The following is a 12,001-nucleotide window of genomic DNA, read 5'->3' as shown; positions in this document are numbered from 1 at the left end:
ATAGAAGTAGGAATAGTAGATTTGTCATGCACTGGGTTAGTATTATAGATCATTGTAGTAGCCGTACTAGCAGCAGTAGTAGTAATAGTAGTAGTATTTACAATGCAAAGGACTGCTAGTAGTAGCAGTAATAGTAGAAGTAGGAGGAGCAGCAGCAGCAGTATTAGTAATAGCACTAGTGTTTGCCATGCACTGGACTAGTAGTAGTAGTAGAAATAGCAGCAGCAGTAGTAGTAGCAGCAGTTGTGGTAATAGTAGTAGTATTTGCCATGCACTGGACTACTAGTAGTAGCAGTAGTAATAATGGGAGCAACAGCATTAGAATTGACCGCAGCAGCAGTAGTAGTAGCACCAGAGTTGCCCTGCAGTGTGACATTAGGAGTAGTAGCAGTAGTAGCAATAGAAGTACTAGTAGTAGATTTGCCATGCACTGAGCTAGTAGGATGGATAGTAGTAGCAGTAGCAGCAGTAGTAATAATAGAAGTAGTATTTGCCATGCACTGGACTACTAGTACTAGCAGAAGTAGTAGCAGAAGTATCAGCAGCAGCAGCAGTAGTAATAGTAGTAGTATTTGCCATGCAATGGTCTACTAGTAGTAGCTGCAGTGGTAGCAGTAATAGAAACAGTAGACACAGGAGTAGTTATACAAGTAGTATTCTCCATGCACTGAGCTACTAAGGGTACAAGTAGCAGCAGTAGTAGGAGTAGCAGCAGTAGTGGGAGTAGCAGCAGTAGTGTTAATAGTAGTAGTATTTGCAATGCAATAGGCTAGTATTTGTAGTAGTACTAGTGGTCGCACCAGCAGTAGAAGTGGTAGAAGATTTGCCTGGCAGTGGGCCAGTAGTAGGAGTGGAAGTAGCAGCAATAGCAGTAGTAGTAGTAGATTTGCCATGCACTGAGCTAGTAGTATTGATGGTAGTAGTAGCAGTAGTATCAGCAGCAGCAGTAGTAGTAATAGTTGTAGTATTTGCCATGCACTGGACTACTAGTACTAGCAGAAGTAGTAGCAGTAGTATCAGCAGCAGCAGAAGTAGTAGTAGTAGTAGTATTTGCCATGCACTGGTCTACTAGGAGTAGCAGTTGTAGTAGCAGTAATATAAACTGCAGACATAAGCGTAGTTATAGAAGTACTATATTCCATGCACTGGGCTACTAAGAGAAAAAGTAGCAGCAGTAGTAGTCGTAGCAGCAGTAGGAGGAGTAGCAGCAGTAGTGTTAATACTAGTAGTATTTGATATGCAATAGGCTAGTATTTGTAGTAGTACCAGTGATCGCAGCAGCAGAAGTGGTAGAAGATTTGCCTGGCAGTTGGCCAGTAGTAGGAGTGGAAGTAGCAGCAATAGCAGTAGTAGTAGTAGACTTGCCATGCACTGGCTAGTAGTATTGATAGCAGTAGTAGCCGTAGTAGCAGCAGCAGCAGCAGTAGTAATAATAGTAGTATTATTTGCCATGCCCTGGGATAGTAGTAGTAGTAGTAGCAAAAGCAGTAGAATTAGAAAGAGTAGCAGTAGTAGTTGCAGCAGTAGTAGCAGCAGTAGTGGTAACAGTAGTTGTATTTGGCACGCCCTGGGTAAGTAGTAGTAGTAGCAGTAGCAGCAATAGCAATTGTAGTAGTAGATTTGCCATGCTCTGGCCTAGTGGTATTCATATTAGTAGTAGCAGTAGTAGCAACAGCAGTTGTAGTAATATTAGTTGTATTTGCCATGCAATTTACTACTAGTAGTAGCAGTGGTAGCAGCAGCAGCATTAGTATTAATTGTAGTTGTATTTACCATGCACTGTACTACTAGTAGTAACAGTAGTAGCAGCAGACGTAGTAATTATAGTAGTATTTTAAATGCAATGCACTACTAGTAATAGCAATGTGTTTGCAATGCACTGGACTTGTAGTAGTAGCAATAGTAGCTGCAGAAGCAGCAGTGGTAGTAATAGTAGTAGTATTTACCACGCACTGGGCTAGTAGTAGCTGTAGTAATACGAGCAGCAGGAGAAGTAGCAGCGGCAGTCGAAGTAGTAGCAGCAGTCGTGGTGATACTAGTAGTATTTGATATACACTGGACTACTAATAGTAGCAGTAGTAGCAGAAGTAGTAGCAGCAGAAGCAGTAATAGTAGTAGTATTTGCCATGCATTGACTAGTAGTAGTAGTAGCAGCACATAGAGCAGCAGCATCAGTAGAATTAGCAGCAACAGTGCTAGTAGTAGTAGCAGTAGTAGTAGCAGTAGTAGCAGCAGCCTGAGCAGTAGTGTTAATAGTATTTGCCATTCACTGCACTACCTGTAGTAGCAGAAGTAGTATCAGAAGTAGCAGCAGCTGCGGTAGTAGTAATAGTACTAGCATTTGACATACACTGAACTAATAGTAGTAGTAGTAGCAGCAGCAATCAAATTAGCATCAGCAGTACTAGTAGTAGCAGCAGTAATCATCATAGTAGTAGTATTGGCCATGCGCTGGGCTACTAGTAGAAGTTGTAGTAGTAGTGGAAGCAGCAGCAGTAGAACGGACAGCAGAAGCAGTAGTAGTAGCAGAAGATTTGCCCTGCAGTGGGCCAGTAGTAATAGTAGCGGAAGCAGGAATAGCAGTATTAGTAGTATATTTGACATGCACTGGGCTAGTAGTATTTATAGTAGTAGTAGCAGCAGCAGCAGTATTACTATTAATAATATTTGCCATGCACTGGATTACTAGTAGTAGCAGTAGTAGGAGCATCAGTAGTAGCAGCAGCAGTAATAGAAATAGTAGTAGAATTTTAAATGCACTGGACTGCTAGTACTAGCAGTAGTAGTAGCAGAAGCAGCAGTAGTAATAATAGTAGTACCATTTGCCATGCACTGGGCTAGTAGTACGCTAGTAGTAGCAGCAGCAGTAGAAATAGCAGCTGCTGTAGTAGAACCAGTAGTGGTAATTGTAGTAGTATTTGCCATGCACTGGACTAGTCGTCGTAGTAGTAGTAGTGGGATCAGCATCAGTAGATGTGACAGCAGCAACAGTAGTAGTAGCAGCTAACTTGCACTGCAGTTGGCAGTAGTAGTAGGACAAGAAGCAGCAATAGCAGTAGGAGTAATAGATTGGGCTAGTAGTATTGATGGTAGCAGTAGCAGTAGTAACAGCATCAGAAGCAGTAGTAAGAGTAGTAGTATTTGCCATTTACTGGACAAATAGTAGTAGCAGTAGTAGCACCAGAAGCAGCAGTAATATTAATAGTAGTAGTATTGTTGATGCACTAGTCAATAGTTGTAATAGTAGTAGCTGTAGCAGCAGCAATAGAAGTGGCAGGGGCAGCACTAGAAGTAGCAGCAGATTTTCCCTGCACTGGGCCAGTAGTAGTAGTAAAAGTGTTAGGAATAGCAGTAGAAATAGTAGATTTGCCTTGCAATGGGCTAGTAATATTCATAGTAGTAGTAGAAGTAGTAGCAGCGGCAGTAGTGGTAATATTAGTAGTATTTGCCACGCACTGGACTACTATTGGCAGCAGTAGTAGCAGCAGCAGCAGCAGTAGTGGTAATAGTAGTAGCATCTGCCATGCACTGGGTTAGCAGTAGTAGTAGCAGCAGCAGCAATAGCAAGAGTAGTCGTAGGTTTGCCATGAAATTGGCTGGTACTATTGATATTAGTAGTAGCAGTAGTAGCAGCATCAGCAGTAGTAGTAATAGAATTATATTTGCAATACACTGGACTAGCAGTAGTAGCAGTAGTAGCAGTAACACTAGAAGCTGCATCAGCAGTAGTACTAGTAGTATTAGGATTTACCATACACTGGACTACTAGTAGTAGCAGTAGTAGTAGTTGTAGCAAGAGCAGTAGAAGTGGCAGCAGCAACAGAAGTAGTAGCAGCAGATTTGCCCTGGAGCTGGCCAGTAGTAGTAGTAGTAGCGGTAGCAGATACAGCAGTAGTAGTAGCAGATTTCCCATGCACTAAGCTAGTAGTATTGGTAGTAGTAGTAGCAGTATTAGCAGCAGCAGCAGGAGTAGTAATAGAAGTAGTATTTCCCATGCACTAGACTACAAGTAATAGAAGTACTAGTAGAAGTAGTAGCAGCAGCAGCAGTAGTAATAATAGTAGTAGTATTTGCCATGCCCTGGGCTAGTAGTAGTAGCAGCAACAGTAGAATTAGAAGCGGTAGCAGTAGTAGTAGCAGAAGTAGTCGTAAGAGCAAGAGCAGTAATAGTAGCAGAAGTAGCAGCAGTGGTAATAGTCGTAGTATTTGGCATGGACTGGGCTAGTAATAGTACTAGTAGCAGCAGCAGTAGTAGTAGCAACAGTACTGGTAATATTGGTAGTATTTGAAATGCACTGGGGTACTAGGAGTAGTAGTTGTATTGGTAGCAGCAGAAGTAGAATTAGCAGCAACGTCGGTAGTAGTAGCAGCAGATTGGCCCTGCAGTGTGCAAGTAGCAGTATTAGCATTAGCACTAATAGGTGTAGTACTAGTAGATTTGCCATGCACTGGGATAGTAGTATTGATACTAGTAGTAGCAGTAGTAGCAGCAGCAGAAGTAGTAGTAATAGTAGTATTTGCCATGCACTAGACTACTAGTAGTAGCAGCAGTAGTAGAGGTAGCACCAGGAATAGAAATGGCATAAGCAGCAGTAAGAGTAGCAGCAGATATGCCCTGCAGTGGGCCACTAGTAGTAGTAGCAGTAGCAGCTATAGCAGTAGTAGTAGTATATTGGCCATGCACTGGGCTAGTAGTATTGATAGTAGTAGTAGCAACAGCAGCAGTAGTAGTATGAATAGTATTTGCGACACACTGGATTACTAGTAGTAGCAGTAGTACTAGAAGTCATAGCAACAGCAGCAGCGGTAGTAGTAATATTAGTACTATTTGCCACGCACTGTGCTAGTAGTAGAAGTAGTAATAGTAATAGCAGCAGCAGTAGATGTAGCTGCAGCAGCAGTAGAGGTAGCAGCAGCAGTGGTAATAGAAGTAGTATCTGCCATGCACTGGGTAAGAAGTAGTAGTAGCAGTAGCAGCAATAGTAACAGTAGAGGTAGACTTGCCATGCACTGGGCTCGTAGTATTGATATTAGTAGTAGCAGTAGCCGCTGCTGCAGCAGTAGTAGTAATAGAGTAGCATTTGCCACGGACAGGATTAGTAGTAGTAGCAGTGGTAGCATTAGCAGCAGTCATAGTCATAGTAGTAGTATTTGCCAAGGACTGGACTACTAGTAGTTGCAGTAGAAGGAGCAGTAGTAGTAGCAGCAGCAGCAGTAGTAGTGATAGTAGTAGTAGTATTTGCCATTCCCTGGACTACTAGTAATAGCAGTAGTAGTAGCAGTAGTAGCAGCAGCAGCAGTAGTAGTAATAGTAGTAGTATTTGCCACACACTGGTCTACTAGTAGTAGCAGTAGCAGAAGCAGTAGTAGAAAAAGCAGACGTAGGAGTAGCTTTACTAGTAGTACATTCCGTGCACTGGGATAGTAATAGTACAAGTAGCAGCTGTAATAGGACTAGCAGCAGTAGTAGGACTAACAGCAGTAGTGGTAATAGTAGTAGTATTTGAGATGCAATGGGCTAGTAGTAGTAGTAGTAGTAGTAGTTGTAGCAGCAGCAGCAGTAGAAGTGGCAGATGATTTGCCCAGCAGTGGGCCAGTAGTAGTAGTGGAAGTAGCAGCAATAGCAGCAGTAGTAGTATATTTGCCATGCACTGGCTAGTAGCATTGATAGTAGTATTAGCAGTAGTAGAGGCAACATCAGTAGTAGTAATATTTGTTGTATTTGCCATGCACTGGATCACTAGTAGTAGCAGTAGTAGCAGCAGTAGTAGCAGCAGCTGCAGCAGTAGTAGTAAGAGTATTTTTCATGCACTGGACTACCAGTAGTAGCAGTAGTAGCAGCAGTACTAGCAGAAGCAGCAGTAGTCGTAATAATCGTATTATTTACCTTGCACTGGGACTAGTAGTGGTAGTAGTAGAAGCAGCAGCAGGAGAAGTAGAAGCAGTAGCAGTAGTATCAGTAGAAGCAGCAGCAGCAGTAGAAGTAAGAGTTGTAATGTTTGCAATTTACTGGGTGCAAGTTGTAGCAGTAGTAGTAGCAGTAGCAGCAACGGCAGCAGTAGTAGTAATAGAAGCAGTATTTGCCATACACTGGAGTACTAGTAGTAGCAGTAGTGGTAGTGACAGCAATAAAAGTGGCAGCAGCAGTAGTAGAAACAGTAGTAGTACTTGCCATGCACTGCACTACTATCAGTAGCAGGAGTAGTAGTAGTAGTAGCAGCAGCAGCAGCAGTAGTAGTAATAGTAGAAGTATTTGCCATGCACGGAGATAGTAGTAGTAGCAGCAGCAGCAGCAGCACTACTAGTTGCTGCAGTAGTAATAGCAGCAGCAGTAGTGGTAATAGTAGTAGTATTTGCTATTCACTGGGCTGCTACTAGTAGGAGCAGTCACAGCACTAGCAAGGGTAGTAGTAGATTTACCATGCACTGGTCGAGTAGTATTGGTATTAGTAGTGGCAGTAGTAGCAGCAGCATCAGCATCAGTTGTAGTAGCAGTATTTTCCACGAACAGAGCTAGGATGAGTAGTAGTAGCAGCAGCAGCTGTAGAAGAAGCAGCAGACGTAGTAGAAGCAGCAGTACTAGAAGTAGAAGCAATAGTGGTAATAGTAGTAGTATCTGCCATGCACTGGTCTAGCAGTAGTAGTAGCAGTAGCCGCAATAGAAGTAGGAATAGTAGATTTGTCATGCACTGGGTTAGTATTATAGATCATTGTAGTAGCCGTACTAGCAGCAGTAGTAGTAATAGTAGTAGTATTTACAATGCAAAGGACTGCTAGTAGTAGCAGTAATAGTAGAAGTAGGAGGAGCAGCAGCAGCAGTATTAGTAATAGCACTAGTGTTTGCCATGCACTGGACTAGTAGTAGTAGTAGAAATAGCAGCAGCAGTAGTAGTAGCAGCAGTTGTGGTAATAGTAGTAGTATTTGCCATGCATTGGACTACTAGTAGTAGCAGTAGTAATAATGGGAGCAACAGCATTAGAATTGACCGCAGCAGCAGTAGTAGTAGCACCAGAGTTGCCCTGCAGTGTGACATTAGGTGTAGTAGCAGTAGTAGCAATAGAAGTACTAGTAGTAGATTTGCCATGCACTGAGCTAGTAGGATGGATAGTAGTAGCAGTAGCAGCAGTAGTAATAATAGAAGTAGTATTTGCCATGCACTGGACTGCTAGTACTAGCAGAAGTAGTAGCAGTAGAATCAGCAGCAGCAGCAGTAGTAATATTAGTAGTATTTGCCATGCACTGGACTACTAGTAGTAGCAGTAGTAATAATGGGAGCAATAGCATTAGAATTGACCGCAGCAGCAGTAGTAGTAGCACCAGAGTTGCCCTGCAGTGTGACATTAGGAGTAGTAGCAGTAGTAGCAATAGAAGTACTAGTAGTAGATTTGCCATGCACTGAGCTAGTAGGATGGATAGTAGTAGCAGTAGCAGCAGTAGTAATAATAGAAGTAGTATTTGCCATGCACTGGACTGCTAGTACTAGCAGAAGTAGTAGCAGTAGAATCAGCAGCAGCAGCAGTAGTAATAGTAGTAGTATTTGCCATGCAATGGTCTACTAGTAGTAGCTGCAGTGGTAGCAGTAATAGAAACAGTAGACACAGGAGTAGTTATACAAGTAGTATTCTCCATGCACTGAGCTACTAAGGGTACAAGTAGCAGCAGTAGTAGGAGTAGCAGCAGTAGTGGGAGTAGCAGCAGTAGTGTTAATAGTAGTAGTATTTGCAATGCAATAGGCTAGTATTTGTAGTAGTACTAGTGGTCGCACCAGCAGTAGAAGTGGTAGAAGATTTGCCTGGCAGTGGGCCAGTAGTAGGAGTGGAAGTAGCAGCAATAGCAGTAGTAGTAGTAGATTTGCCATGCACTGAGCTAGTAGTATTGATGGTAGTAGTAGCAGTAGTATCAGCAGCAGCAGTAGTAGTAATAGTTGTAGCATTTGCCATGCACTGGACTACTAGTACTAGCAGAAGTAGTAGCAGTAGTATCAGCAGCAGCAGAAGTAGTAGTAGTAGTAGTATTTGCCATGCACTGGTCTACTAGGAGTAGCAGTTGTAGTAGCAGTAATATAAACTGCAGACATAAGCGTAGTTATAGAAGTACTATATTCCATGCACTGGGCTACTAAGAGAAAAAGTAGCAGCAGTAGTAGTCGTAGCAGCAGTAGGAGGAGTAGCAGCAGTAGTGTTAATACTAGTAGTATTTGATATGCAATAGGCTAGTATTTGTAGTAGTACCAGTGATCGCAGCAGCAGAAGTGGTAGAAGATTTGCCTGGCAGTTGGCCAGTAGTAGGAGTGGAAGTAGCAGCAATAGCAGTAGTAGTAGTAGACTTGCCATGCACTGGCTAGTAGTATTGATAGCAGTAGTAGCCGTAGTAGCAGCAGCAGCAGCAGTAGTAATAATAGTAGTATTATTTGCCATGCCCTGGGATAGTAGTAGTAGTAGTAGTAGCAAAAGCAGTAGAATTAGAAACAGTAGCAGTAGTAGTTGCAGCAGTAGTAGCAGCAGTAGTGGTAACAGTAGTTGTATTTGGCACGCCCTGGGTAAGTAGTAGTAGTAGCAGTAGCAGCAATAGCAATTGTAGTAGTAGATTTGCCATGCTCTGGCCTAGTGGTATTCATATTAGTAGTAGCAGTAGTAGCAACAGCAGTTGTAGTAATATTAGTTGTATTTGCCATGCAATTTACTACTAGTAGTAGCAGTGGTAGCAGCAGCAGCATTAGTATTAATTGTAGTTGTATTTACCATGCACTGTACTACTAGTAGTAACAGTAGTAGCAGCAGACGTAGTAATTATAGTAGTATTTTAAATGCAATGCACTACTAGTAATAGCAATGTGTTTGCAATGCACTGGACTTGTAGTAGTAGCAATAGTAGCTGCAGAAGCAGCAGTGGTAGTAATAGTAGTAGTATTTACCACGCACTGGGCTAGTAGTAGCTGTAGTAATACGAGCAGCAGGAGAAGTAGCAGCGGCAGTCGAAGTAGTAGCAGCAGTCGTGGTGATACTAGTAGTATTTGATATACACTGGACTACTAATAGTAGCAGTAGTAGCAGAAGTAGTAGCAGCAGAAGCAGTAATAGTAGTAGTATTTGCCATGCATTGACTAGTAGTAGTAGTAGCAGCACATAGAGCAGCAGCATCAGTAGAATTAGCAGCAACAGTGCTAGTAGTAGTAGCAGTAGTAGTAGCAGTAGTAGCAGCAGCCTGAGCAGTAGTGTTAATAGTATTTGCCATTCACTGCACTACCTGTAGTAGCAGAAGTAGTATCAGAAGTAGCAGCAGCTGCGGTAGTAGTAATAGTACTAGCATTTGACATACACTGAACTAATAGTAGTAGTAGTAGCAGCAGCAATCAAATTAGCATCAGCAGTACTAGTAGTAGCAGCAGTAATCATCATAGTAGTAGTATTGGCCATGCGCTGGGCTACTAGTAGAAGTTGTAGTAGTAGTGGAAGCAGCAGCAGTAGAACGGACAGCAGAAGCAGTAGTAGTAGCAGAAGATTTGCCCTGCAGTGGGCCAGTAGTAATAGTAGCGGAAGCAGGAATAGCAGTATTAGTAGTATATTTGACATGCACTGGGCTAGTAGTACACTAGTAGTAGCAGCAGCAGTAGAAATAGCAGCTGCTGTAGTAGAACCAGTAGTGGTAATTGTAGTAGTATTTGCCATGCACTGGACTAGTCGTCGTAGTAGTAGTAGTGGGATCAGCATCAGTAGATGTGACAGCAGCAACAGTAGTAGTAGCAGCTAACTTGCACTGCAGTTGGCAGTAGTAGTAGGACAAGAAGCAGCAATAGCAGTAGGAGTAATAGATTGGGCTAGTAGTATTTATGGTAGCAGTAGCAGTAGTAACAGCATCAGAAGCAGTAGTAAGAGTAGTAGTATTTGCCATTTACTGGACAAATAGTAGTAGCAGTAGTAGCACCAGAAGCAGCAGTAATATTAATAGTAGTAGTATTGTTGATGCACTAGTCAATAGTTGTAATAGTAGTAGCTGTAGCAGCAGCAATAGAAGTGGCAGGGGCAGCACTAGAAGTAGCAGCAGATTTTCCCTGCACTGGGCCAGTAGTAGTAGTAAAAGTGTTAGGAATAGCAGTAGAAATAGTAGATTTGCCTTGCAATGGGCTAGTAATATTCATAGTAGTAGTAGAAGTAGTAGCAGCGTCAGTAGTGGTAATATTAGTAGTATTTGCCACGCACTGGACTACTATTAGCAGCAGTAGTAGCAGCAGCAGCAGCAGTAGTGGTAATAGTAGTAGCATCTGCCATGCACTGGTTTAGCAGTAGTAGTAGCAGCAGCAGCAATAGCAAGAGTAGTAGTAGGTTTGCCATGAAATTGGCTGGTACTATTGATATTAGTAGTAGCAGTAGTAGCAGCATCAGCAGTAGTAGTAATAGAATTATATTTGCAATACACTGGACTAGCAGTAGTAGCAGTAGTAGCAGTAACACTAGAAGCTGCATCAGCAGTAGTACTAGTAGTATTAGGATTTACCATACACTGGACTACTAGTAGTAGCAGTAGTAGTAGTTGTAGCAAGAGCAGTAGAAGTGGCAGCAGCAACAGAAGTAGTAGCAGCAGATTTGCCCTGGAGCTGGCCAGTAGTAGTAGTAGTAGCGGTAGCAGATACAGCAGTAGTAGTAGCAGATTTCCCATGCACTAAGCTAGTAGTATTGGGAGTAGTAGTAGCAGTATTAGCAGCAGCAACAGGAGTAGTAATAGAAGTAGTATTTCCCATGCACTAGACTACAAGTAATAGAAGTACTAGTAGAAGTAGTAGCAGCAGCAGCAGTAGTAATAATAGTAGTAGTATTTGCCATGCCCTGGGCTAGTAGTAGTAGCAGCAACAGTAGAATTAGAAGCGGTAGCAGTAGTAGTAGCAGAAGTAGTCGTAAGAGCAAGAGCAGTAATAGTAGCAGAAGTAGCAGCAGTGGTAATAGTCGTAGTATTTGGCATGGACTGGGCTAGTAATAGTACTAGTAGCAGCAGCAGTAGTAGTAGCAACAGTACTGGTAATATTGGTAGTATTTGAAATGCACTGGGGTACTAGGAGTAGTAGTTGTATTGGTAGCAGCAGAAGTAGAATTAGCAGCAACGTCGGTAGTAGTAGCAGCAGATTGGCCCTGCAGTGTGCAAGTAGCAGTATTAGCATTAGCACTAATAGGTGTAGTACTAGTAGATTTGCCATGCACTGGGATAGTAGTATTGATACTAGTAGTAGCAGTAGTAGCAGCAGCAGAAGTAGTAGTAATAGTAGTATTTGCCATGCACTAGACTACTAGTAGTAGCAGCAGTAGTAGAGGTAGCACCAGGAATAGAAATGGCATAAGCAGCAGTAAGAGTAGCAGCAGATATGCCCTGCAGTGGGCCACTAGTAGTAGTAGCAGTAGCAGCTATAGCAGTAGTAGTAGTATATTGGCCATGCACTGGGCTAGTAGTATTGATAGTAGTAGTAGCAACAGCAGCAGTAGTAGTATGAATAGTATTTGCGACACACTGGATTACTAGTAGTAGCAGTAGTACTAGAAGTCATAGCAACAGCAGCAGCGGTAGTAGTAATATTAGTACTATTTGCCACGCACTGTGCTAGTAGTAGAAGTAGTAATAGTAATAGCAGCAGCAGTAGATGTAGCTGCAGCAGCAGTAGAGGTAGCAGCAGCAGTGGTAATAGAAGTAGTATCTGCCATGCACTGGGTAAGAAGTAGTAGTAGCAGTAGCAGCAATAGTAACAGTAGAGGTAGACTTGCCATGCACTGGGCTCGTAGTATTGATATTAGTAGTAGCAGTAGCCGCTGCTGCAGCAGTAGTAGTAATAGAGTAGCATTTGCCACGGACAGGATTAGTAGTAGTAGCAGTGGTAGCATTAGCAGCAGTCATAGTCATAGTAGTAGTATTTGCCAAGGACTGGACTACTAGTAGTTGCAGTAGAAGGAGCAGTAGTAGTAGCAGCAGCAGCAGTAGTAGTGATAGTAGTAGTAGTATTTGCCATTCCCTGGACTA

The sequence above is a fragment of the Delphinapterus leucas genome, unplaced genomic scaffold (assembly GCF_059928025.1).
Source record: "Delphinapterus leucas isolate spDelLeu-1000000601 "Yukka" unplaced genomic scaffold, BTC_Dleu_Yukka2 spDelLeu_asBTCV2_sq52, whole genome shotgun sequence".
Lineage (NCBI taxonomy): Eukaryota > Metazoa > Chordata > Mammalia > Artiodactyla > Monodontidae > Delphinapterus > Delphinapterus leucas.
The sequence above is the reverse complement of the archived record's forward strand: the minus strand, read 5'-3'. Positions refer to the sequence as shown.